Source organism: Lepisosteus oculatus, chromosome 4 (genome assembly GCF_040954835.1).
Source record: "Lepisosteus oculatus isolate fLepOcu1 chromosome 4, fLepOcu1.hap2, whole genome shotgun sequence".
NCBI classification, from domain to species: Eukaryota; Metazoa; Chordata; class Actinopteri; order Semionotiformes; family Lepisosteidae; genus Lepisosteus; species Lepisosteus oculatus.
The window spans coordinates 7,130,133-7,151,507 of NC_090699.1; the positions used below are offsets into that span (position 1 = coordinate 7,130,133).

General features: G+C 51.6%; 15 non-coding genes across 15 annotated transcripts; all 15 read left to right on the forward strand.

Moving 5' to 3' along the window:
- The first annotated feature begins 1,256 nt into the window (after positions 1-1,256).
- On the forward strand, positions 1,257-1,328 carry trnap-cgg (transfer RNA proline (anticodon CGG)). The gene has a single exon. It is a non-coding gene; the product is annotated as a tRNA-Pro (tRNA).
- A 1,248-nt stretch (positions 1,329-2,576) lies between these two features.
- Positions 2,577-2,648, forward strand: trnap-agg (transfer RNA proline (anticodon AGG)). The gene has a single exon. It is a non-coding gene; the product is annotated as a tRNA-Pro (tRNA).
- Positions 2,649-3,896: 1,248 nt separating this feature from the next.
- Positions 3,897-3,968, forward strand: trnap-agg (transfer RNA proline (anticodon AGG)). The gene has a single exon. It is a non-coding gene; the product is annotated as a tRNA-Pro (tRNA).
- A 1,689-nt stretch (positions 3,969-5,657) lies between these two features.
- On the forward strand, positions 5,658-5,729 carry trnap-cgg (transfer RNA proline (anticodon CGG)). Its single transcript has one exon. It is a non-coding gene; the product is annotated as a tRNA-Pro (tRNA).
- A 1,247-nt stretch (positions 5,730-6,976) lies between these two features.
- trnap-agg (transfer RNA proline (anticodon AGG)) lies at positions 6,977-7,048 on the forward strand. The gene has a single exon. It is a non-coding gene; the product is annotated as a tRNA-Pro (tRNA).
- A 1,247-nt stretch (positions 7,049-8,295) lies between these two features.
- Positions 8,296-8,367, forward strand: trnap-agg (transfer RNA proline (anticodon AGG)). The gene has a single exon. It is a non-coding gene; the product is annotated as a tRNA-Pro (tRNA).
- Positions 8,368-9,614: 1,247 nt separating this feature from the next.
- On the forward strand, positions 9,615-9,686 carry trnap-agg (transfer RNA proline (anticodon AGG)). The gene has a single exon. It is a non-coding gene; the product is annotated as a tRNA-Pro (tRNA).
- A 1,248-nt stretch (positions 9,687-10,934) lies between these two features.
- trnap-agg (transfer RNA proline (anticodon AGG)) lies at positions 10,935-11,006 on the forward strand. Its single transcript has one exon. It is a non-coding gene; the product is annotated as a tRNA-Pro (tRNA).
- A 1,247-nt stretch (positions 11,007-12,253) lies between these two features.
- Positions 12,254-12,325, forward strand: trnap-ugg (transfer RNA proline (anticodon UGG)). The gene has a single exon. It is a non-coding gene; the product is annotated as a tRNA-Pro (tRNA).
- A 1,247-nt stretch (positions 12,326-13,572) lies between these two features.
- trnap-ugg (transfer RNA proline (anticodon UGG)) lies at positions 13,573-13,644 on the forward strand. Its single transcript has one exon. It is a non-coding gene; the product is annotated as a tRNA-Pro (tRNA).
- Positions 13,645-14,891: 1,247 nt separating this feature from the next.
- On the forward strand, positions 14,892-14,963 carry trnap-agg (transfer RNA proline (anticodon AGG)). Its single transcript has one exon. It is a non-coding gene; the product is annotated as a tRNA-Pro (tRNA).
- Positions 14,964-16,210: 1,247 nt separating this feature from the next.
- trnap-agg (transfer RNA proline (anticodon AGG)) lies at positions 16,211-16,282 on the forward strand. The gene has a single exon. It is a non-coding gene; the product is annotated as a tRNA-Pro (tRNA).
- A 1,247-nt stretch (positions 16,283-17,529) lies between these two features.
- Positions 17,530-17,601, forward strand: trnap-ugg (transfer RNA proline (anticodon UGG)). Its single transcript has one exon. It is a non-coding gene; the product is annotated as a tRNA-Pro (tRNA).
- A 1,247-nt stretch (positions 17,602-18,848) lies between these two features.
- Positions 18,849-18,920, forward strand: trnap-agg (transfer RNA proline (anticodon AGG)). Its single transcript has one exon. It is a non-coding gene; the product is annotated as a tRNA-Pro (tRNA).
- Positions 18,921-20,167: 1,247 nt separating this feature from the next.
- On the forward strand, positions 20,168-20,239 carry trnap-agg (transfer RNA proline (anticodon AGG)). Its single transcript has one exon. It is a non-coding gene; the product is annotated as a tRNA-Pro (tRNA).
- The last annotated feature ends 1,136 nt before the right edge of the window (positions 20,240-21,375 follow it).

The following is a 21,375-nucleotide window of genomic DNA, read 5'->3' on the forward strand; positions in this document are numbered from 1 at the left end:
CGACCTGGGTTGGTACACCCCTCTTTAGACAACCTGGTGAGCCCAAGCTCCCCCGGGATCACCATATTGGTGCCGAAGACGCTGCGGACCCCCGATCAACACAGCCCACTGCTGTGCAGAACTCCCGAGCGCAAGCGGTCCCTCGGTCTCAGCCTCCCGGCAGCTTGGATTACAGGCGTGCGCCACCACGCCCGGCGTGAAACAGCCTCGCTCTTTTTCTCATCTTCGTGTGCTGTGAGCCAAGTCCAGGGGACAGCTCGGTGTTTGAAACGCTAGGATCTCAGGCTGGCAGGTGGCTGCCCCGAAAAATGCGGAAAAAACTGCTGAAAAATGCTTCGTCCTGTCCTGTTGTCGAGCTCGTCCAAAAAGCACCAGCTGGCGGTATTGCTCTCGTAGACTTTCTAGAACGCACGCATTACATCCGTTCTTCTTTGCTTTGACATCACTTGAGCTGAAATGCAAAAAAAGTCACGACACCCGCTCTTCCAGCACTTGGTTCAGGCCCCTCGCTTAAAGTTACGGCTGGCTGTCCTAGAGAGAAGTCGGCGGAGCACGGAGATTTTTCACGAGAAGAAACAGAATTCCACAGTGAAACGATTGCAAGTACTGTACATTACGACATTAAGATGTCTTCTTCCTTTTGAGATTTAAACCACTTTTGGGGGAAATATCATTACGCTGAAGAGTGCGAAATAATAATAATAATAATAATTGCTTACACTTATATAGCGCTTTTCTGGACACTCCACTCAAAGCGCTTTACAGGTAATGGGGACTCCCCTCCACCACCACCAATGTGCAGCATCCACCTGGATGATGCGACGGCAGCCATAGTGCGCCAGAACGCTCACCACACATCAGCTATCAGTGGGGAGGAGAGCAGAGTAATATAGACAATTCATAGAGGGGGATTATTAGGAGGCCATGATTGGTAAAGGCCAGGGGGGAAATTTGGCCAGGACACCGGGGTTACACCCCTACTCTTTTCGAGAAGCGCCCTGGGATTTTTAATGACCACAGAGAGTCAGGACCTCGGTTTTACGTCTCATCCGAAGGACGGCGCCTGTTTACAGTATAGTGTCCCCGTCACTATACTGGGGCATTAGGACCCACATGGACCACAGGGTGAGCGAAATGGGTCGCAAATGTGAATAAACGAAGGCGACTTTCATCCTTTGGAAAACCGTTCACATCTGTCCCTCTCTCCTTTTTTTTACAACGAGTTCTGGCAAACAGCCAGCACCCCCTCTGCGAATGGCTCGTTGGTCTAGGGGTATGATTCTCGCTTCGGGTGCGAGAGGTCCCGGGTTCAAATCCCGGACGAGCCCGTTTTGTGCTCTGACTCGTGCGTAAGAGAGAGGCTTTCCCACTTGTGCTCTGCCCACGCAAAGCGAACTGCTTCACCGCCGTTCTCGTGTTGCAGGACGCCAGGAAGGCAGGCATTTTACCCGTCCATCCTTGCTTTGACAACACTTGAGCGGATGTCATACGCTCACAATGACAATGTATTAAAGGGTTCAGAGCAGAAGAAAAAAACTACAAAGGAAAAACTAACGACCCACGCAAACAAAAGAAAATCAAAGAGACTAAACAAAAGCAACAAACTTGACTGTAACACCCCGGACACAGATGAAGATTCCCTCCTTCCAAAGTTGTGGCAAAAGACCGCGTCCCACTCTGTTGCCCGGGCTGCACGACAGCTGCTGCTCACAGGAGCTGTCCCAGCACGCATCAGCACGGGGGCTTTCACCTGCTCCGTTTCCGACCTGGGTTGGTACACCCCTCTTTAGACAACCTGGTGAGCCCAAGCTCCCCCGGGATCACCATATTGGTGCCGAAGACGCTGCGGACCCCCGATCAACACAGCCCACTGCTGTGCAGAACTCCCGAGCGCAAGCGGTCCCTCGGTCTCAGCCTCCCGGCAGCTTGGATTACAGGCGTGCGCCACCACGCCCGGCGTGAAACAGCCTCGCTCTTTTTCTCATCTTCGTGTGCTGTGAGCCAAGTCCAGGGGACAGCTCGGTGTTTGAAACGCTAGGATCTCAGGCTGGCAGGTGGCTGCCCCGAAAAATGCGGAAAAAACTGCTGAAAAATGCTTCGTCCTGTCCTGTTGTCGAGCTCGTCCAAAAAGCACCAGCTGGCGGTATTGCTCTCGTAGACTTTCTAGAACGCACGCATTACATCCGTTCTTCTTTGCTTTGACATCACTTGAGCTGAAATGCAAAAAAAGTCACGACACCCGCTCTTCCAGCACTTGGTTCAGGCCCCTCGCTTAAAGTTACGGCTGGCTGTCCTAGAGAGAAGTCGGCGGAGCACGGAGATTTTTCACGAGAAGAAACAGAATTCCACAGTGAAACGATTGCAAGTACTGTACATTACGACATTAAGATGTCTTCTTCCTTTTGAGATTTAAACCACTTTTGGGGGAAATATCATTACGCTGAAGAGTGCGAAATGGGTCGCAAATGTGAATAAACGAAGGCGACTTTCATCCTTTGGAAAACCGTTCACATCTGTCCCTCTCTCCTTTTTTTTACAACGAGTTCTGGCAAACAGCCAGCACCCCCTCTGCGAATGGCTCGTTGGTCTAGGGGTATGATTCTCGCTTAGGGTGCGAGAGGTCCCGGGTTCAAATCCCGGACGAGCCCGTTTTGTGCTCTGACTCGTGCGTAAGAGAGAGGCTTTCCCACTTGTGCTCTGCCCACGCAAAGCGAACTGCTTCACCGCCGTTCTCGTGTTGCAAGACGCCAGGAAGGCAGGCATTTTACCCGTCCATCCTTGCTTTGACAACACTTGGGCTGATGTCATACAATTCAAAGACAATGTATTAAAGGGTTCAGAGCAGAAGAAAAAAAACTACAAAGGAAAAACTAACGACCCACGCAAACAAAAGAAAATCAAAGAGACTAAACAAAAGCAACAAACTTGACTGTAACACCCCGGACACAGATGAAGATTCCCTCCTTCCAAAGTTGTGGCAAAAGACCGCGTCCCACTCTGTTGCCCGGGCTGCACGACAGCTTCTGCTCACAGGAGCTGTCCCAGCACGCATCAGCACGGGGGCTTTCACCTGCTCCGTTTCCGACCTGGGTTGGTACACCCCTCTTTAGACAACCTGGTGAGCCCAAGCTCCCCCGGGATCACCATATTGGTGCCGAAGACGCTGCGGACCCCCGATCAACACAGCCCACTGCTGTGCAGAACTCCCGAGCGCAAGCGGTCCCTCGGTCTCAGCCTCCCGGCAGCTTGGATTACAGGCGTGCGCCACCACGCCCGGCGAGAAACAGCCTCGCTCTTTTTCTCATCTTCGTGTGCTGTGAGCCAAGTCCAGGGGACAGCTCGGTGTTTGAAACGCTAGGATCTCAGGCTGGCAGGTGGCTGCCCCGAAAAATGCGGAAAAAACTGCTGAAAAATGCTTCGTCCTGTCCTGTTGTCGAGCTCGTCCAAAAAGCACCAGCTGGCGGTATTGCTCTCGTAGACTTTCTAGAACGCACGCATTACATCCGTTCTTCTTTGCTTTGACATCACTTGAGCTGAAATGCAAAAAAAGTCACGACACCCGCTCTTCCAGCACTTGGTTCAGGCCCCTCGCTTAAAGTTACGGCTGGCTGTCCTAGAGAGAAGTCGGCGGAGCACGGAGATTTTTCACGAGAAGAAACAGAATTCCACAGTGAAACGATTGCAAGTACTGTACATTACGACATTAAGATGTCTTCTTCCTTTTGAGATTTAAACCACTTTTGGGGGAAATATCATTACGCTGAAGAGTGCGAAATGGGTCGCAAATGTGAATAAACGAAGGCGACTTTCATCCTTTGGAAAACCGTTCACATCTGTCCCTCTCTCCTTTTTTTTACAACGAGTTCTGGCAAACAGCCAGCACCCCCTCTGCGCATGGCTCGTTGGTCTAGGGGTATGATTCTCGCTTAGGGTGCGAGAGGTCCCGGGTTCAAATCCCGGACGAGCCCGTTTTGTGCTCTGACTCGTGCGTAAGAGAGAGGCTTTCCCACTTGTGCTCTGCCCACGCAAAGCGAACTGCTTCACCGCCGTTCTCGTGTTGCAAGACGCCAGGAAGGCAGGCATTTTACCCGTCCATCCTTGCTTTGACAACACTTGGGCTGATGTCATACAATTCAAAGACAATGTATTAAAGGGTTCAGAGCAGAAGAAAAAAACTACAAAGGAAAAACTAACGACCCACGCAAACAAAAGAAAATCAAAGAGACTAAACAAAAGCAACAAACTTGACTGTAACACCCCGGACACAGATGAAGATTCCCTCCTTCCAAAGTTGTGGCAAAAGACCGCGTCCCACTCTGTTGCCCGGGCTGCACGACAGCTGCTGCTCACAGGAGCTGTCCCAGCACGCATCAGCACGGGGGCTTTCACCTGCTCCGTTTCCGACCTGGGTTGGTACACCCCTCTTTAGACAACCTGGTGAGCCCAAGCTCCCCCGGGATCACCATATTGGTGCCGAAGACGCTGCGGACCCCCGATCAACACAGCCCACTGCTGTGCAGAACTCCCGAGCGCAAGCGGTCCCTCGGTCTCAGCCTCCCGGCAGCTTGGATTACAGGCGTGCGCCACCACGCCCGGCGTGAAACAGCCTCGCTCTTTTTCTCATCTTCGTGTGCTGTGAGCCAAGTCCAGGGGACAGCTCGGTGTTTGAAACGCTAGGATCTCAGGCTGGCAGGTGGCTGCCCCGAAAAATGCGGAAAAAACTGCTGAAAAATGCTTCGTCCTGTCCTGTTGTCGAGCTCGTCCAAAAAGCACCAGCTGGCGGTATTGCTCTCGTAGACTTTCTAGAACGCACGCATTACATCCGTTCTTCTTTGCTTTGACATCACTTGAGCTGAAATGCAAAAAAAGTCACGACACCCGCTCTTCCAGCACTTGGTTCAGGCCCCTCGCTTAAAGTTACGGCTGGCTGTCCTAGAGAGAAGTCGGCGGAGCACGGAGATTTTTCACGAGAAGAAACAGAATTCCACAGTGAAACGATTGCAAGTACTGTACATTACGACATTAAGATGTCTTCTTCCTTTTGAGATTTAAACCACTTTTGGGGGAAATATCATTACGCTGAAGAGTGCGAAATAATAATAATAATAATAATTGCTTACACTTATATAGCGCTTTTCTGGACACTCCACTCAAAGCGCTTTACAGGTAATGGGGACTCCCCTCCACCACCACCAATGTGCAGCATCCACCTGGATGATGCGACGGCAGCCATAGTGCGCCAGAACGCTCACCACACATCAGCTATCAGTGGGGAGGAGAGCAGAGTAATATAGACAATTCATAGAGGGGGATTATTAGGAGGCCATGATTGGTAAAGGCCAGGGGGGAAATTTGGCCAGGACACCGGGGTTACACCCCTACTCTTTTCGAGAAGCGCCCTGGGATTTTTAATGACCACAGAGAGTCAGGACCTCGGTTTTACGTCTCATCCGAAGGACGGCGCCTGTTTACAGTATAGTGTCCCCGTCACTATACTGGGGCATTAGGACCCACATGGACCACAGGGTGAGCGAAATGGGTCGCAAATGTGAATAAACGAAGGCGACTTTCATCCTTTGGAAAACCGTTCACATCTGTCCCTCTCTCCTTTTTTTTACAACGAGTTCTGGCAAACAGCCAGCACCCCCTCTGCGAATGGCTCGTTGGTCTAGGGGTATGATTCTCGCTTCGGGTGCGAGAGGTCCCGGGTTCAAATCCCGGACGAGCCCGTTTTGTGCTCTGACTCGTGCGTAAGAGAGAGGCTTTCCCACTTGTGCTCTGCCCACGCAAAGCGAACTGCTTCACCGCCGTTCTCGTGTTGCAAGACGCCAGGAAGGCAGGCATTTTACCCGTCCATCCTTGCTTTGACAACACTTGGGCTGATGTCATACAATTCAAAGACAATGTATTAAAGGGTTCAGAGCAGAAGAAAAAAACTACAAAGGAAAAACTAACGACCCACGCAAACAAAAGAAAATCAAAGAGACTAAACAAAAGCAACAAACTTGACTGTAACACCCCGGACACAGATGAAGATTCCCTCCTTCCAAAGTTGTGGCAAAAGACCGCGTCCCACTCTGTTGCCCGGGCTGCACGACAGCTGCTGCTCACAGGAGCTGTCCCAGCACGCATCAGCACGGGGGCTTTCACCTGCTCCGTTTCCGACCTGGGTTGGTACACCCCTCTTTAGACAACCTGGTGAGCCCAAGCTCCCCCGGGATCACCATATTGGTGCCGAAGACGCTGCGGACCCCCGATCAACACAGCCCACTGCTGTGCAGAACTCCCGAGCGCAAGCGGTCCCTCGGTCTCAGCCTCCCGGCAGCTTGGATTACAGGCGTGCGCCACCACGCCCGGCGTGAAACAGCCTCGCTCTTTTTCTCATCTTCGTGTGCTGTGAGCCAAGTCCAGGGGACAGCTCGGTGTTTGAAACGCTAGGATCTCAGGCTGGCAGGTGGCTGCCCCGAAAAATGCGGAAAAAACTGCTGAAAAATGCTTCGTCCTGTCCTGTTGTCGAGCTCGTCCAAAAAGCACCAGCTGGCGGTATTGCTCTCGTAGACTTTCTAGAACGCACGCATTACATCCGTTCTTCTTTGCTTTGACATCACTTGAGCTGAAATGCAAAAAAAGTCACGACACCCGCTCTTCCAGCACTTGGTTCAGGCCCCTCGCTTAAAGTTACGGCTGGCTGTCCTAGAGAGAAGTCGGCGGAGCACGGAGATTTTTCACGAGAAGAAACAGAATTCCACAGTGAAACGATTGCAAGTACTGTACATTACGACATTAAGATGTCTTCTTCCTTTTGAGATTTAAACCACTTTTGGGGGAAATATCATTACGCTGAAGAGTGCGAAATGGGTCGCAAATGTGAATAAACGAAGGCGACTTTCATCCTTTGGAAAACCGTTCACATCTGTCCCTCTCTCCTTTTTTTTACAACGAGTTCTGGCAAACAGCCAGCACCCCCTCTGCGCATGGCTCGTTGGTCTAGGGGTATGATTCTCGCTTAGGGTGCGAGAGGTCCCGGGTTCAAATCCCGGACGAGCCCGTTTTGTGCTCTGACTCGTGCGTAAGAGAGAGGCTTTCCCACTTGTGCTCTGCCCACGCAAAGCGAACTGCTTCACCGCCGTTCTCGTGTTGCAAGACGCCAGGAAGGCAGGCATTTTACCCGTCCATCCTTGCTTTGACAACACTTGGGCTGATGTCATACAATTCAAAGACAATGTATTAAAGGGTTCAGAGCAGAAGAAAAAAACTACAAAGGAAAAACTAACGACCCACGCAAACAAAAGAAAATCAAAGAGACTAAACAAAAGCAACAAACTTGACTGTAACACCCCGGACACAGATGAAGATTCCCTCCTTCCAAAGTTGTGGCAAAAGACCGCGTCCCACTCTGTTGCCCGGGCTGCACGACAGCTGCTGCTCACAGGAGCTGTCCCAGCACGCATCAGCACGGGGGCTTTCACCTGCTCCGTTTCCGACCTGGGTTGGTACACCCCTCTTTAGACAACCTGGTGAGCCCAAGCTCCCCCGGGATCACCATATTGGTGCCGAAGACGCTGCGGACCCCCGATCAACACAGCCCACTGCTGTGCAGAACTCCCGAGCGCAAGCGGTCCCTCGGTCTCAGCCTCCCGGCAGCTTGGATTACAGGCGTGCGCCACCACGCCCGGCGTGAAACAGCCTCGCTCTTTTTCTCATCTTCGTGTGCTGTGAGCCAAGTCCAGGGGACAGCTCGGTGTTTGAAACGCTAGGATCTCAGGCTGGCAGGTGGCTGCCCCGAAAAATGCGGAAAAAACTGCTGAAAAATGCTTCGTCCTGTCCTGTTGTCGAGCTCGTCCAAAAAGCACCAGCTGGCGGTATTGCTCTCGTAGACTTTCTAGAACGCACGCATTACATCCGTTCTTCTTTGCTTTGACATCACTTGAGCTGAAATGCAAAAAAAGTCACGACACCCGCTCTTCCAGCACTTGGTTCAGGCCCCTCGCTTAAAGTTACGGCTGGCTGTCCTAGAGAGAAGTCGGCGGAGCACGGAGATTTTTCACGAGAAGAAACAGAATTCCACAGTGAAACGATTGCAAGTACTGTACATTACGACATTAAGATGTCTTCTTCCTTTTGAGATTTAAACCACTTTTGGGGGAAATATCATTACGCTGAAGAGTGCGAAATGGGTCGCAAATGTGAATAAACGAAGGCGACTTTCATCCTTTGGAAAACCGTTCACATCTGTCCCTCTCTCCTTTTTTTTACAACGAGTTCTGGCAAACAGCCAGCACCCCCTCTGCGAATGGCTCGTTGGTCTAGGGGTATGATTCTCGCTTAGGGTGCGAGAGGTCCCGGGTTCAAATCCCGGACGAGCCCGTTTTGTGCTCTGACTCGTGCGTAAGAGAGAGGCTTTCCCACTTGTGCTCTGCCCACGCAAAGCGAACTGCTTCACCGCCGTTCTCGTGTTGCAAGACGCCAGGAAGGCAGGCATTTTACCCGTCCATCCTTGCTTTGACAACACTTGGGCTGATGTCATACAATTCAAAGACAATGTATTAAAGGGTTCAGAGCAGAAGAAAAAAACTACAAAGGAAAAACTAACGACCCACGCAAACAAAAGAAAATCAAAGAGACTAAACAAAAGCAACAAACTTGACTGTAACACCCCGGACACAGATGAAGATTCCCTCCTTCCAAAGTTGTGGCAAAAGACCGCGTCCCACTCTGTTGCCCGGGCTGCACGACAGCTGCTGCTCACAGGAGCTGTCCCAGCACGCATCAGCACGGGGGCTTTCACCTGCTCCGTTTCCGACCTGGGTTGGTACACCCCTCTTTAGACAACCTGGTGAGCCCAAGCTCCCCCGGGATCACCATATTGGTGCCGAAGACGCTGCGGACCCCCGATCAACACAGCCCACTGCTGTGCAGAACTCCCGAGCGCAAGCGGTCCCTCGGTCTCAGCCTCCCGGCAGCTTGGATTACAGGCGTGCGCCACCACGCCCGGCGTGAAATAGCCTCGCTCTTTTTCTCATCTTCGTGTGCTGTGAGCCAAGTCCAGGGGACAGCTCGGTGTTTGAAACGCTAGGATCTCAGGCTGGCAGGTGGCTGCCCCGAAAAATGCGGAAAAAACTGCTGAAAAATGCTTCGTCCTGTCCTGTTGTCGAGCTCGTCCAAAAAGCACCAGCTGGCGGTATTGCTCTCGTAGACTTTCTAGAACGCACGCATTACATCCGTTCTTCTTTGCTTTGACATCACTTGAGCTGAAATGCAAAAAAAGTCACGACACCCGCTCTTCCAGCACTTGGTTCAGGCCCCTCGCTTAAAGTTACGGCTGGCTGTCCTAGAGAGAAGTCGGCGGAGCACGGAGATTTTTCACGAGAAGAAACAGAATTCCACAGTGAAACGATTGCAAGTACTGTACATTACGACATTAAGATGTCTTCTTCCTTTTGAGATTTAAACCACTTTTGGGGGAAATATCATTACGCTGAAGAGTGCGAAATGGGTCGCAAATGTGAATAAACGAAGGCGACTTTCATCCTTTGGAAAACCGTTCACATCTGTCCCTCTCTCCTTTTTTTTACAACGAGTTCTGGCAAACAGCCAGCACCCCCTCTGCGAATGGCTCGTTGGTCTAGGGGTATGATTCTCGCTTAGGGTGCGAGAGGTCCCGGGTTCAAATCCCGGACGAGCCCGTTTTGTGCTCTGACTCGTGCGTAAGAGAGAGGCTTTCCCACTTGTGCTCTGCCCACGCAAAGCGAACTGCTTCACCGCCGTTCTCGTGTTGCAAGACGCCAGGAAGGCAGGCATTTTACCCGTCCATCCTTGCTTTGACAACACTTGGGCTGATGTCATACAATTCAAAGACAATGTATTAAAGGGTTCAGAGCAGAAGAAAAAAACTACAAAGGAAAAACTAACGACCCACGCAAACAAAAGAAAATCAAAGAGACTAAACAAAAGCAACAAACTTGACTGTAACACCCCGGACACAGATGAAGATTCCCTCCTTCCAAAGTTGTGGCAAAAGACCGCGTCCCACTCTGTTGCCCGGGCTGCACGACAGCTTCTGCTCACAGGAGCTGTCCCAGCACGCATCAGCACGGGGGCTTTCACCTGCTCCGTTTCCGACCTGGGTTGGTACACCCCTCTTTAGACAACCTGGTGAGCCCAAGCTCCCCCGGGATCACCATATTGGTGCCGAAGACGCTGCGGACCCCCGATCAACACAGCCCACTGCTGTGCAGAACTCCCGAGCGCAAGCGGTCCCTCGGTCTCAGCCTCCCGGCAGCTTGGATTACAGGCGTGCGCCACCACGCCCGGCGAGAAACAGCCTCGCTCTTTTTCTCATCTTCGTGTGCTGTGAGCCAAGTCCAGGGGACAGCTCGGTGTTTGAAACGCTAGGATCTCAGGCTGGCAGGTGGCTGCCCCGAAAAATGCGGAAAAAACTGCTGAAAAATGCTTCGTCCTGTCCTGTTGTCGAGCTCGTCCAAAAAGCACCAGCTGGCGGTATTGCTCTCGTAGACTTTCTAGAACGCACGCATTACATCCGTTCTTCTTTGCTTTGACATCACTTGAGCTGAAATGCAAAAAAAGTCACGACACCCGCTCTTCCAGCACTTGGTTCAGGCCCCTCGCTTAAAGTTACGGCTGGCTGTCCTAGAGAGAAGTCGGCGGAGCACGGAGATTTTTCACGAGAAGAAACAGAATTCCACAGTGAAACGATTGCAAGTACTGTACATTACGACATTAAGATGTCTTCTTCCTTTTGAGATTTAAACCACTTTTGGGGGAAATATCATTACGCTGAAGAGTGCGAAATGGGTCGCAAATGTGAATAAACGAAGGCGACTTTCATCCTTTGGAAAACCGTTCACATCTGTCCCTCTCTCCTTTTTTTTTACAACGAGTTCTGGCAAACAGCCAGCACCCCCTCTGCGCATGGCTCGTTGGTCTAGGGGTATGATTCTCGCTTAGGGTGCGAGAGGTCCCGGGTTCAAATCCCGGACGAGCCCGTTTTGTGCTCTGACTCGTGCGTAAGAGAGAGGCTTTCCCACTTGTGCTCTGCCCACGCAAAGCGAACTGCTTCACCGCCGTTCTCGTGTTGCAAGACGCCAGGAAGGCAGGCATTTTACCCGTCCATCCTTGCTTTGACAACACTTGGGCTGATGTCATACAATTCAAAGACAATGTATTAAAGGGTTCAGAGCAGAAGAAAAAAACTACAAAGGAAAAACTAACGACCCACGCAAACAAAAGAAAATCAAAGAGACTAAACAAAAGCAACAAACTTGACTGTAACACCCCGGACACAGATGAAGATTCCCTCCTTCCAAAGTTGTGGCAAAAGACCGCGTCCCACTCTGTTGCCCGGGCTGCACGACAGCTGCTGCTCACAGGAGCTGTCCCAGCACGCATCAGCACGGGGGCTTTCACCTGCTCCGTTTCCGACCTGGGTTGGTACACCCCTCTTTAGACAACCTGGTGAGCCCAAGCTCCCCCGGGATCACCATATTGGTGCCGAAGACGCTGCGGACCCCCGATCAACACAGCCCACTGCTGTGCAGAACTCCCGAGCGCAAGCGGTCCCTCGGTCTCAGCCTCCCGGCAGCTTGGATTACAGGCGTGCGCCACCACGCCCGGCGTGAAACAGCCTCGCTCTTTTTCTCATCTTCGTGTGCTGTGAGCCAAGTCCAGGGGACAGCTCGGTGTTTGAAACGCTAGGATCTCAGGCTGGCAGGTGGCTGCCCCGAAAAATGCGGAAAAAACTGCTGAAAAATGCTTCGTCCTGTCCTGTTGTCGAGCTCGTCCAAAAAGCACCAGCTGGCGGTATTGCTCTCGTAGACTTTCTAGAACGCACGCATTACATCCGTTCTTCTTTGCTTTGACATCACTTGAGCTGAAATGCAAAAAAAGTCACGACACCCGCTCTTCCAGCACTTGGTTCAGGCCCCTCGCTTAAAGTTACGGCTGGCTGTCCTAGAGAGAAGTCGGCGGAGCACGGAGATTTTTCACGAGAAGAAACAGAATTCCACAGTGAAACGATTGCAAGTACTGTACATTACGACATTAAGATGTCTTCTTCCTTTTGAGATTTAAACCACTTTTGGGGGAAATATCATTACGCTGAAGAGTGCGAAATGGGTCGCAAATGTGAATAAACGAAGGCGACTTTCATCCTTTGGAAAACCGTTCACATCTGTCCCTCTCTCCTTTTTTTTACAACGAGTTCTGGCAAACAGCCAGCACCCCCTCTGCGAATGGCTCGTTGGTCTAGGGGTATGATTCTCGCTTTGGGTGCGAGAGGTCCCGGGTTCAAATCCCGGACGAGCCCGTTTTGTGCTCTGACTCGTGCGTAAGAGAGAGGCTTTCCCACTTGTGCTCTGCCCACGCAAAGCGAACTGCTTCACCGCCGTTCTCGTGTTGCAAGACGCCAGGAAGGCAGGCATTTTACCCGTCCATCCTTGCTTTGACAACACTTGGGCTGATGTCATACAATTCAAAGACAATGTATTAAAGGGTTCAGAGCAGAAGAAAAAAACTACAAAGGAAAAACTAACGACCCACGCAAACAAAAGAAAATCAAAGAGACTAAACAAAAGCAACAAACTTGACTGTAACACCCCGGACACAGATGAAGATTCCCTCCTTCCAAAGTTGTGGCAAGAGACCGCGTCCCACTCTGTTGCCCGGGCTGCACGACAGCTTCTGCTCACAGGAGCTGTCCCAGCACGCATCAGCACGGGGGCTTTCACCTGCTCCGTTTCCGACCTGGGTTGGTACACCCCTCTTTAGACAACCTGGTGAGCCCAAGCTCCCCCGGGATCACCATATTGGTGCCGAAGACGCTGCGGACCCCCGATCAACACAGCCCACTGCTGTGCAGAACTCCCGAGCGCAAGCGGTCCCTCGGTCTCAGCCTCCCGGCAGCTTGGATTACAGGCGTGCGCCACCACGCCCGGCGAGAAACAGCCTCGCTCTTTTTCTCATCTTCGTGTGCTGTGAGCCAAGTCCAGGGGACAGCTCGGTGTTTGAAACGCTAGGATCTCAGGCTGGCAGGTGGCTGCCCCGAAAAATGCGGAAAAAACTGCTGAAAAATGCTTCGTCCTGTCCTGTTGTCGAGCTCGTCCAAAAAGCACCAGCTGGCGGTATTGCTCTCGTAGACTTTCTAGAACGCACGCATTACATCCGTTCTTCTTTGCTTTGACATCACTTGAGCTGAAATGCAAAAAAAGTCACGACACCCGCTCTTCCAGCACTTGGTTCAGGCCCCTCGCTTAAAGTTACGGCTGGCTGTCCTAGAGAGAAGTCGGCGGAGCACGGAGATTTTTCACGAGAAGAAACAGAATTCCACAGTGAAACGATTGCAAGTACTGTACATTACGACATTAAGATGTCTTCTTCCTTTTGAGATTTAAACCACTTTTGGGGGAAATATCATTACGCTGAAGAGTGCGAAATGGGTCGCAAATGTGAATAAACGAAGGCGACTTTCATCCTTTGGAAAACCGTTCACATCTGTCCCTCTCTCCTTTTTTTTACAACGAGTTCTGGCAAACAGCCAGCACCCCCTCTGCGAATGGCTCGTTGGTCTAGGGGTATGATTCTCGCTTTGGGTGCGAGAGGTCCCGGGTTCAAATCCCGGACGAGCCCGTTTTGTGCTCTGACTCGTGCGTAAGAGAGAGGCTTTCCCACTTGTGCTCTGCCCACGCAAAGCGAACTGCTTCACCGCCGTTCTCGTGTTGCAAGACGCCAGGAAGGCAGGCATTTTACCCGTCCATCCTTGCTTTGACAACACTTGGGCTGATGTCATACAATTCAAAGACAATGTATTAAAGGGTTCAGAGCAGAAGAAAAAAACTACAAAGGAAAAACTAACGACCCACGCAAACAAAAGAAAATCAAAGAGACTAAACAAAAGCAACAAACTTGACTGTAACACGCCGGACACAGATGAAGATTCCCTCCTTCCAAAGTTGTGGCAAAAGACCGCATCCCACTCTGTTGCCCGGGCTGCACGACAGCTGCTGCTCACAGGAGCTGTCCCAGCACGCATCAGCACGGGGGCTTTCACCTGCTCCGTTTCCGACCTGGGTTGGTACACCCCTCTTTAGACAACCTGGTGAGCCCAAGCTCCCCCGGGATCACCATATTGGTGCCGAAGACGCTGCGGACCCCCGATCAACACAGCCCACTGCTGTGCAGAACTCCCGAGCGCAAGCGGTCCCTCGGTCTCAGCCTCCCGGCAGCTTGGATTACAGGCGTGCGCCACCACGCCCGGCGTGAAACAGCCTCGCTCTTTTTCTCATCTTCGTGTGCTGTGAGCCAAGTCCAGGGGACAGCTCGGTGTTTGAAACGCTAGGATCTCAGGCTGGCAGGTGGCTGCCCCGAAAAATGCGGAAAAAACTGCTGAAAAATGCTTCGTCCTGTCCTGTTGTCGAGCTCGTCCAAAAAGCACCAGCTGGCGGTATTGCTCTCGTAGACTTTCTAGAACGCACGCATTACATCCGTTCTTCTTTGCTTTGACATCACTTGAGCTGAAATGCAAAAAAAGTCACGACACCCGCTCTTCCAGCACTTGGTTCAGGCCCCTCGCTTAAAGTTACGGCTGGCTGTCCTAGAGAGAAGTCGGCGGAGCACGGAGATTTTTCACGAGAAGAAACAGAATTCCACAGTGAAACGATTGCAAGTACTGTACATTACGACATTAAGATGTCTTCTTCCTTTTGAGATTTAAACCACTTTTGGGGGAAATATCATTACGCTGAAGAGTGCGAAATGGGTCGCAAATGTGAATAAACGAAGGCGACTTTCATCCTTTGGAAAACCGTTCACATCTGTCCCTCTCTCCTTTTTTTTACAACGAGTTCTGGCAAACAGCCAGCACCCCCTCTGCGAATGGCTCGTTGGTCTAGGGGTATGATTCTCGCTTAGGGTGCGAGAGGTCCCGGGTTCAAATCCCGGACGAGCCCGTTTTGTGCTCTGACTCGTGCGTAAGAGAGAGGCTTTCCCACTTGTGCTCTGCCCACGCAAAGCGAACTGCTTCACCGCCGTTCTCGTGTTGCAAGACGCCAGGAAGGCAGGCATTTTACCCGTCCATCCTTGCTTTGACAACACTTGGGCTGATGTCATACAATTCAAAGACAATGTATTAAAGGGTTCAGAGCAGAAGAAAAAAACTACAAAGGAAAAACTAACGACCCACGCAAACAAAAGAAAATCAAAGAGACTAAACAAAAGCAACAAACTTGACTGTAACACCCCGGACACAGATGAAGATTCCCTCCTTCCAAAGTTGTGGCAAAAGACCGCGTCCCACTCTGTTGCCCGGGCTGCACGACAGCTTCTGCTCACAGGAGCTGTCCCAGCACGCATCAGCACGGGGGCTTTCACCTGCTCCGTTTCCGACCTGGGTTGGTACACCCCTCTTTAGACAACCTGGTGAGCCCAAGCTCCCCCGGGATCACCATATTGGTGCCGAAGACGCTGCGGACCCCCGATCAACACAGCCCACTGCTGTGCAGAACTCCCGAGCGCAAGCGGTCCCTCGGTCTCAGCCTCCCGGCAGCTTGGATTACAGGCGTGCGCCACCACGCCCGGCGTGAAACAGCCTCGCTCTTTTTCTCATCTTCGTGTGCTGTGAGCCAAGTCCAGGGGACAGCTCGGTGTTTGAAACGCTAGGATCTCAGGCTGGCAGGTGGCTGCCCCGAAAAATGCGGAAAAAACTGCTGAAAAATGCTTCGTCCTGTCCTGTTGTCGAGCTCGTCCAAAAAGCACCAGCTGGCGGTATTGCTCTCGTAGACTTTCTAGAACGCACGCATTACATCCGTTCTTCTTTGCTTTGACATCACTTGAGCTGAAATGCAAAAAAAGTCACGACACCCGCTCTTCCAGCACTTGGTTCAGGCCCCTCGCTTAAAGTTACGGCTGGCTGTCCTAGAGAGAAGTCGGCGGAGCACGGAGATTTTTCACGAGAAGAAACAGAATTCCACAGTGAAACGATTGCAAGTACTGTACATTACGACATTAAGATGTCTTCTTCCTTTTGAGATTTAAACCACTTTTGGGGGAAATATCATTACGCTGAAGAGTGCGAAATGGGTCGCAAATGTGAATAAACGAAGGCGACTTTCATCCTTTGGAAAACCGTTCACATCTGTCCCTCTCTCCTTTTTTTTACAACGAGTTCTGGCAAACAGCCAGCACCCCCTCTGCGAATGGCTCGTTGGTCTAGGGGTATGATTCTCGCTTAGGGTGCGAGAGGTCCCGGGTTCAAATCCCGGACGAGCCCGTTTTGTGCTCTGACTCGTGCGTAAGAGAGAGGCTTTCCCACTTGTGCTCTGCCCACGCAAAGCGAACTGCTTCACCGCCGTTCTCGTGTTGCAAGACGCCAGGAAGGCAGGCATTTTACCCGTCCATCCTTGCTTTGACAACACTTGGGCTGATGTCATACAATTCAAAGACAATGTATTAAAGGGTTCAGAGCAGAAGAAAAAAACTACAAAGGAAAAACTAACGACCCACGCAAACAAAAGAAAATCAAAGAGACTAAACAAAAGCAACAAACTTGACTGTAACACCCCGGACACAGATGAAGATTCCCTCCTTCCAAAGTTGTGGCAAGAGACCGCGTCCCACTCTGTTGCCCGGGCTGCACGACAGCTTCTGCTCACAGGAGCTGTCCCAGCACGCATCAGCACGGGGGCTTTCACCTGCTCCGTTTCCGACCTGGGTTGGTACACCCCTCTTTAGACAACCTGGTGAGCCCAAGCTCCCCCGGGATCACCATATTGGTGCCGAAGACGCTGCGGACCCCCGATCAACACAGCCCACTGCTGTGCAGAACTCCCGAGCGCAAGCGGTCCCTCGGTCTCAGCCTCCCGGCAGCTTGGATTACAGGCGTGCGCCACCACGCCCGGCGAGAAACAGCCTCGCTCTTTTTCTCATCTTCGTGTGCTGTGAGCCAAGTCCAGGGGACAGCTCGGTGTTTGAAACGCTAGGATCTCAGGCTGGCAGGTGGCTGCCCCGAAAAATGCGGAAAAAACTGCTGAAAAATGCTTCGTCCTGTCCTGTTGTCGAGCTCGTCCAAAAAGCACCAGCTGGCGGTATTGCTCTCGTAGACTTTCTAGAACGCACGCATTACATCCGTTCTTCTTTGCTTTGACATCACTTGAGCTGAAATGCAAAAAAAGTCACGACACCCGCTCTTCCAGCACTTGGTTCAGGCCCCTCGCTTAAAGTTACGGCTGGCTGTCCTAGAGAGAAGTCGGCGGAGCACGGAGATTTTTCACGAGAAGAAACAGAATTCCACAGTGAAACGATTGCAAGTACTGTACATTACGACATTAAGATGTCTTCTTCCTTTTGAGATTTAAACCACTTTTGGGGGAAATATCATTACGCTGAAGAGTGCGAAATGGGTCGCAAATGTGAATAAACGAAGGCGACTTTCATCCTTTGGAAAACCGTTCACATCTGTCCCTCTCTCCTTTTTTTTACAACGAGTTCTGGCAAACAGCCAGCACCCCCTCTGCGAATGGCTCGTTGGTCTAGGGGTATGATTCTCGCTTTGGGTGCGAGAGGTCCCGGGTTCAAATCCCGGACGAGCCCGTTTTGTGCTCTGACTCGTGCGTAAGAGAGAGGCTTTCCCACTTGTGCTCTGCCCACGCAAAGCGAACTGCTTCACCGCCGTTCTCGTGTTGCAAGACGCCAGGAAGGCAGGCATTTTACCCGTCCATCCTTGCTTTGACAACACTTGGGCTGATGTCATACAATTCAAAGACAATGTATTAAAGGGTTCAGAGCAGAAGAAAAAAACTACAAAGGAAAAACTAACGACCCACGCAAACAAAAGAAAATCAAAGAGACTAAACAAAAGCAACAAACTTGACTGTAACACGCCGGACACAGATGAAGATTCCCTCCTTCCAAAGTTGTGGCAAAAGACCGCGTCCCACTCTGTTGCCCGGGCTGCACGACAGCTGCTGCTCACAGGAGCTGTCCCAGCACGCATCAGCACGGGGGCTTTCACCTGCTCCGTTTCCGACCTGGGTTGGTACACCCCTCTTTAGACAACCTGGTGAGCCCAAGCTCCCCCGGGATCACCATATTGGTGCCGAAGACGCTGCGGACCCCCGATCAACACAGCCCACTGCTGTGCAGAACTCCCGAGCACAAGCGGTCCCTCGGTCTCAGCCTCCCGGCAGCTTGGATTACAGGCGTGCGCCACCACGCCCGGCGTGAAACAGCCTCGCTCTTTTTCTCATCTTCGTGTGCTGTGAGCCAAGTCCAGGGGACAGCTCGGTGTTTGAAACGCTAGGATCTCAGGCTGGCAGGTGGCTGCCCCGAAAAATGCGGAAAAAACTGCTGAAAAATGCTTCGTCCTGTCCTGTTGTCGAGCTCGTCCAAAAAGCACCAGCTGGCGGTATTGCTCTCGTAGACTTTCTAGAACGCACGCATTACATCCGTTCTTCTTTGCTTTGACATCACTTGAGCTGAAATGCAAAAAAAGTCACGACACCCGCTCTTCCAGCACTTGGTTCAGGCCCCTCGCTTAAAGTTACGGCTGGCTGTCCTAGAGAGAAGTCGGCGGAGCACGGAGATTTTTCACGAGAAGAAACAGAATTCCACAGTGAAACGATTGCAAGTACTGTACATTACGACATTAAGATGTCTTCTTCCTTTTGAGATTTAAACCACTTTTGGGGGAAATATCATTACGCTGAAGAGTGCGAAATGGGTCGCAAATGTGAATAAACGAAGGCGACTTTCATCCTTTGGAAAACCGTTCACATCTGTCCCTCTCTCCTTTTTTTTACAACGAGTTCTGGCAAACAGCCAGCACCCCCTCTGCGAATGGCTCGTTGGTCTAGGGGTATGATTCTCGCTTAGGGTGCGAGAGGTCCCGGGTTCAAATCCCGGACGAGCCCGTTTTGTGCTCTGACTCGTGCGTAAGAGAGAGGCTTTCCCACTTGTGCTCTGCCCACGCAAAGCGAACTGCTTCACCGCCGTTCTCGTGTTGCAAGACGCCAGGAAGGCAGGCATTTTACCCGTCCATCCTTGCTTTGACAACACTTGGGCTGATGTCATACAATTCAAAGACAATGTATTAAAGGGTTCAGAGCAGAAGAAAAAAACTACAAAGGAAAAACTAACGACCCACGCAAACAAAAGAAAATCAAAGAGACTAAACAAAAGCAACAAACTTGACTGTAACACCCCGGACACAGATGAAGATTCCCTCCTTCCAAAGTTGTGGCAAAAGACCGCGTCCCACTCTGTTGCCCGGGCTGCACGACAGCTTCTGCTCACAGGAGCTGTCCCAGCACGCATCAGCACGGGGGCTTTCACCTGCTCCGTTTCCGACCTGGGTTGGTACACCCCTCTTTAGACAACCTGGTGAGCCCAAGCTCCCCCGGGATCACCATATTGGTGCCGAAGACGCTGCGGACCCCCGATCAACACAGCCCACTGCTGTGCAGAACTCCCGAGCGCAAGCGGTCCCTCGGTCTCAGCCTCCCGGCAGCTTGGATTACAGGCGTGCGCCACCACGCCCGGCATGAAACAGCCTCGCTCTTTTTCTCATCTTCGTGTGCTGTGAGCCAAGTCCAGGGGACAGCTCGGTGTTTGAAACGCTAGGATCTCAGGCTGGCAGGTGGCTGCCCCGAAAAATGCGGAAAAAACTGCTGAAAAATGCTTCGTCCTGTCCTGTTGTCGAGCTCGTCCAAAAAGCACCAGCTGGCGGTATTGCTCTCGTAGACTTTCTAGAACGCACGCATTACATCCGTTCTTCTTTGCTTTGACATCACTTGAGCTGAAATGCAAAAAAAGTCACGACACCCGCTCTTCCAGCACTTGGTTCAGGCCCCTCGCTTAAAGTTACGGCTGGCTGTCCTAGAGAGAAGTCGGCGGAGCACGGAGATTTTTCACGAGAAGAAACAGAATTCCACAGTGAAACGATTGCAAGTACTGTACATTACGACATTAAGATGTCTTCTTCCTTTTGAGATTTAAACCACTTTTGGGGGAAATATCATTACGCTGAAGAGTGCGAAATGGGTCGCAAATGTGAATAAACGAAGGCGACTTTCATCCTTTGGAAAACCGTTCACATCTGTCCCTCTCTCCTTTTTTTTACAACGAGTTCTGGCAAACAGCCAGCACCCCCTCTGCGAATGGCTCGTTGGTCTAGGGGTATGATTCTCGCTTAGGGTGCGAGAGGTCCCGGGTTCAAATCCCGGACGAGCCCGTTTTGTGCTCTGACTCGTGCGTAAGAGAGAGGCTTTCCCACTTGTGCTCTGCCCACGCAAAGCGAACTGCTTCACCGCCGTTCTCGTGTTGCAAGACGCCAGGAAGGCAGGCATTTTACCCGTCCATCCTTGCTTTGACAACACTTGGGCTGATGTCATACAATTCAAAGACAATGTATTAAAGGGTTCAGAGCAGAAGAAAAAAACTACAAAGGAAAAACTAACGACCCACGCAAACAAAAGAAAATCAAAGAGACTAAACAAAAGCAACAAACTTGACTGTAACACCCCGGACACAGATGAAGATTCCCTCCTTCCAAAGTTGTGGCAAAAGACCGCGTCCCACTCTGTTGCCCGGGCTGCACGACAGCTGCTGCTCACAGGAGCTGTCCCAGCACGCATCAGCACGGGGGCTTTCACCTGCTCCGTTTCCGACCTGGGTTGGTACACCCCTCTTTAGACAACCTGGTGAGCCCAAGCTCCCCCGGGATCACCATATTGGTGCCGAAGACGCTGCGGACCCCCGATCAACACAGCCCACTGCTGTGCAGAACTCCCGAGCGCAAGCGGTCCCTCGGTCTCAGCTTCCCGGCAGCTTGGATTACAGGCGTGCGCCACCACGCCCGGCGAGAAACAGCCTCGCTCTTTTTCTCATCTTCGTGTGCTGTGAGCCAAGTCCAGGGGACAGCTCGGTGTTTGAAACGCTAGGATCTCAGGCTGGCAGGTGGCTGCCCCGAAAAATGCGGAAAAAACTGCTGAAAAATGCTTCGTCCTGTCCTGTTGTCGAGCTCGTCCAAAAAGCACCAGCTGGCGGTATTGCTCTCGTAGACTTTCTAGAACGCACGCATTACATCCGTTCTTCTTTGCTTTGACATCACTTGAGCTGAAATGCAAAAAAAGTCACGACACCCGCTCTTCCAGCACTTGGTTCAGGCCCCTCGCTTAAAGTTACGGCTGGCTGTCCTAGAGAGAAGTCGGCGGAGCACGGAGATTTTTCACGAGAAGAAACAGAATTCCACAGTGAAACGATTGCAAGTACTGTACATTACGACATTAAGATGTCTTCTTCCTTTTGAGATTTAAACCACTTTTGGGGGAAATATCATTACGCTGAAGAGTGCGAAATGGGTCGCAA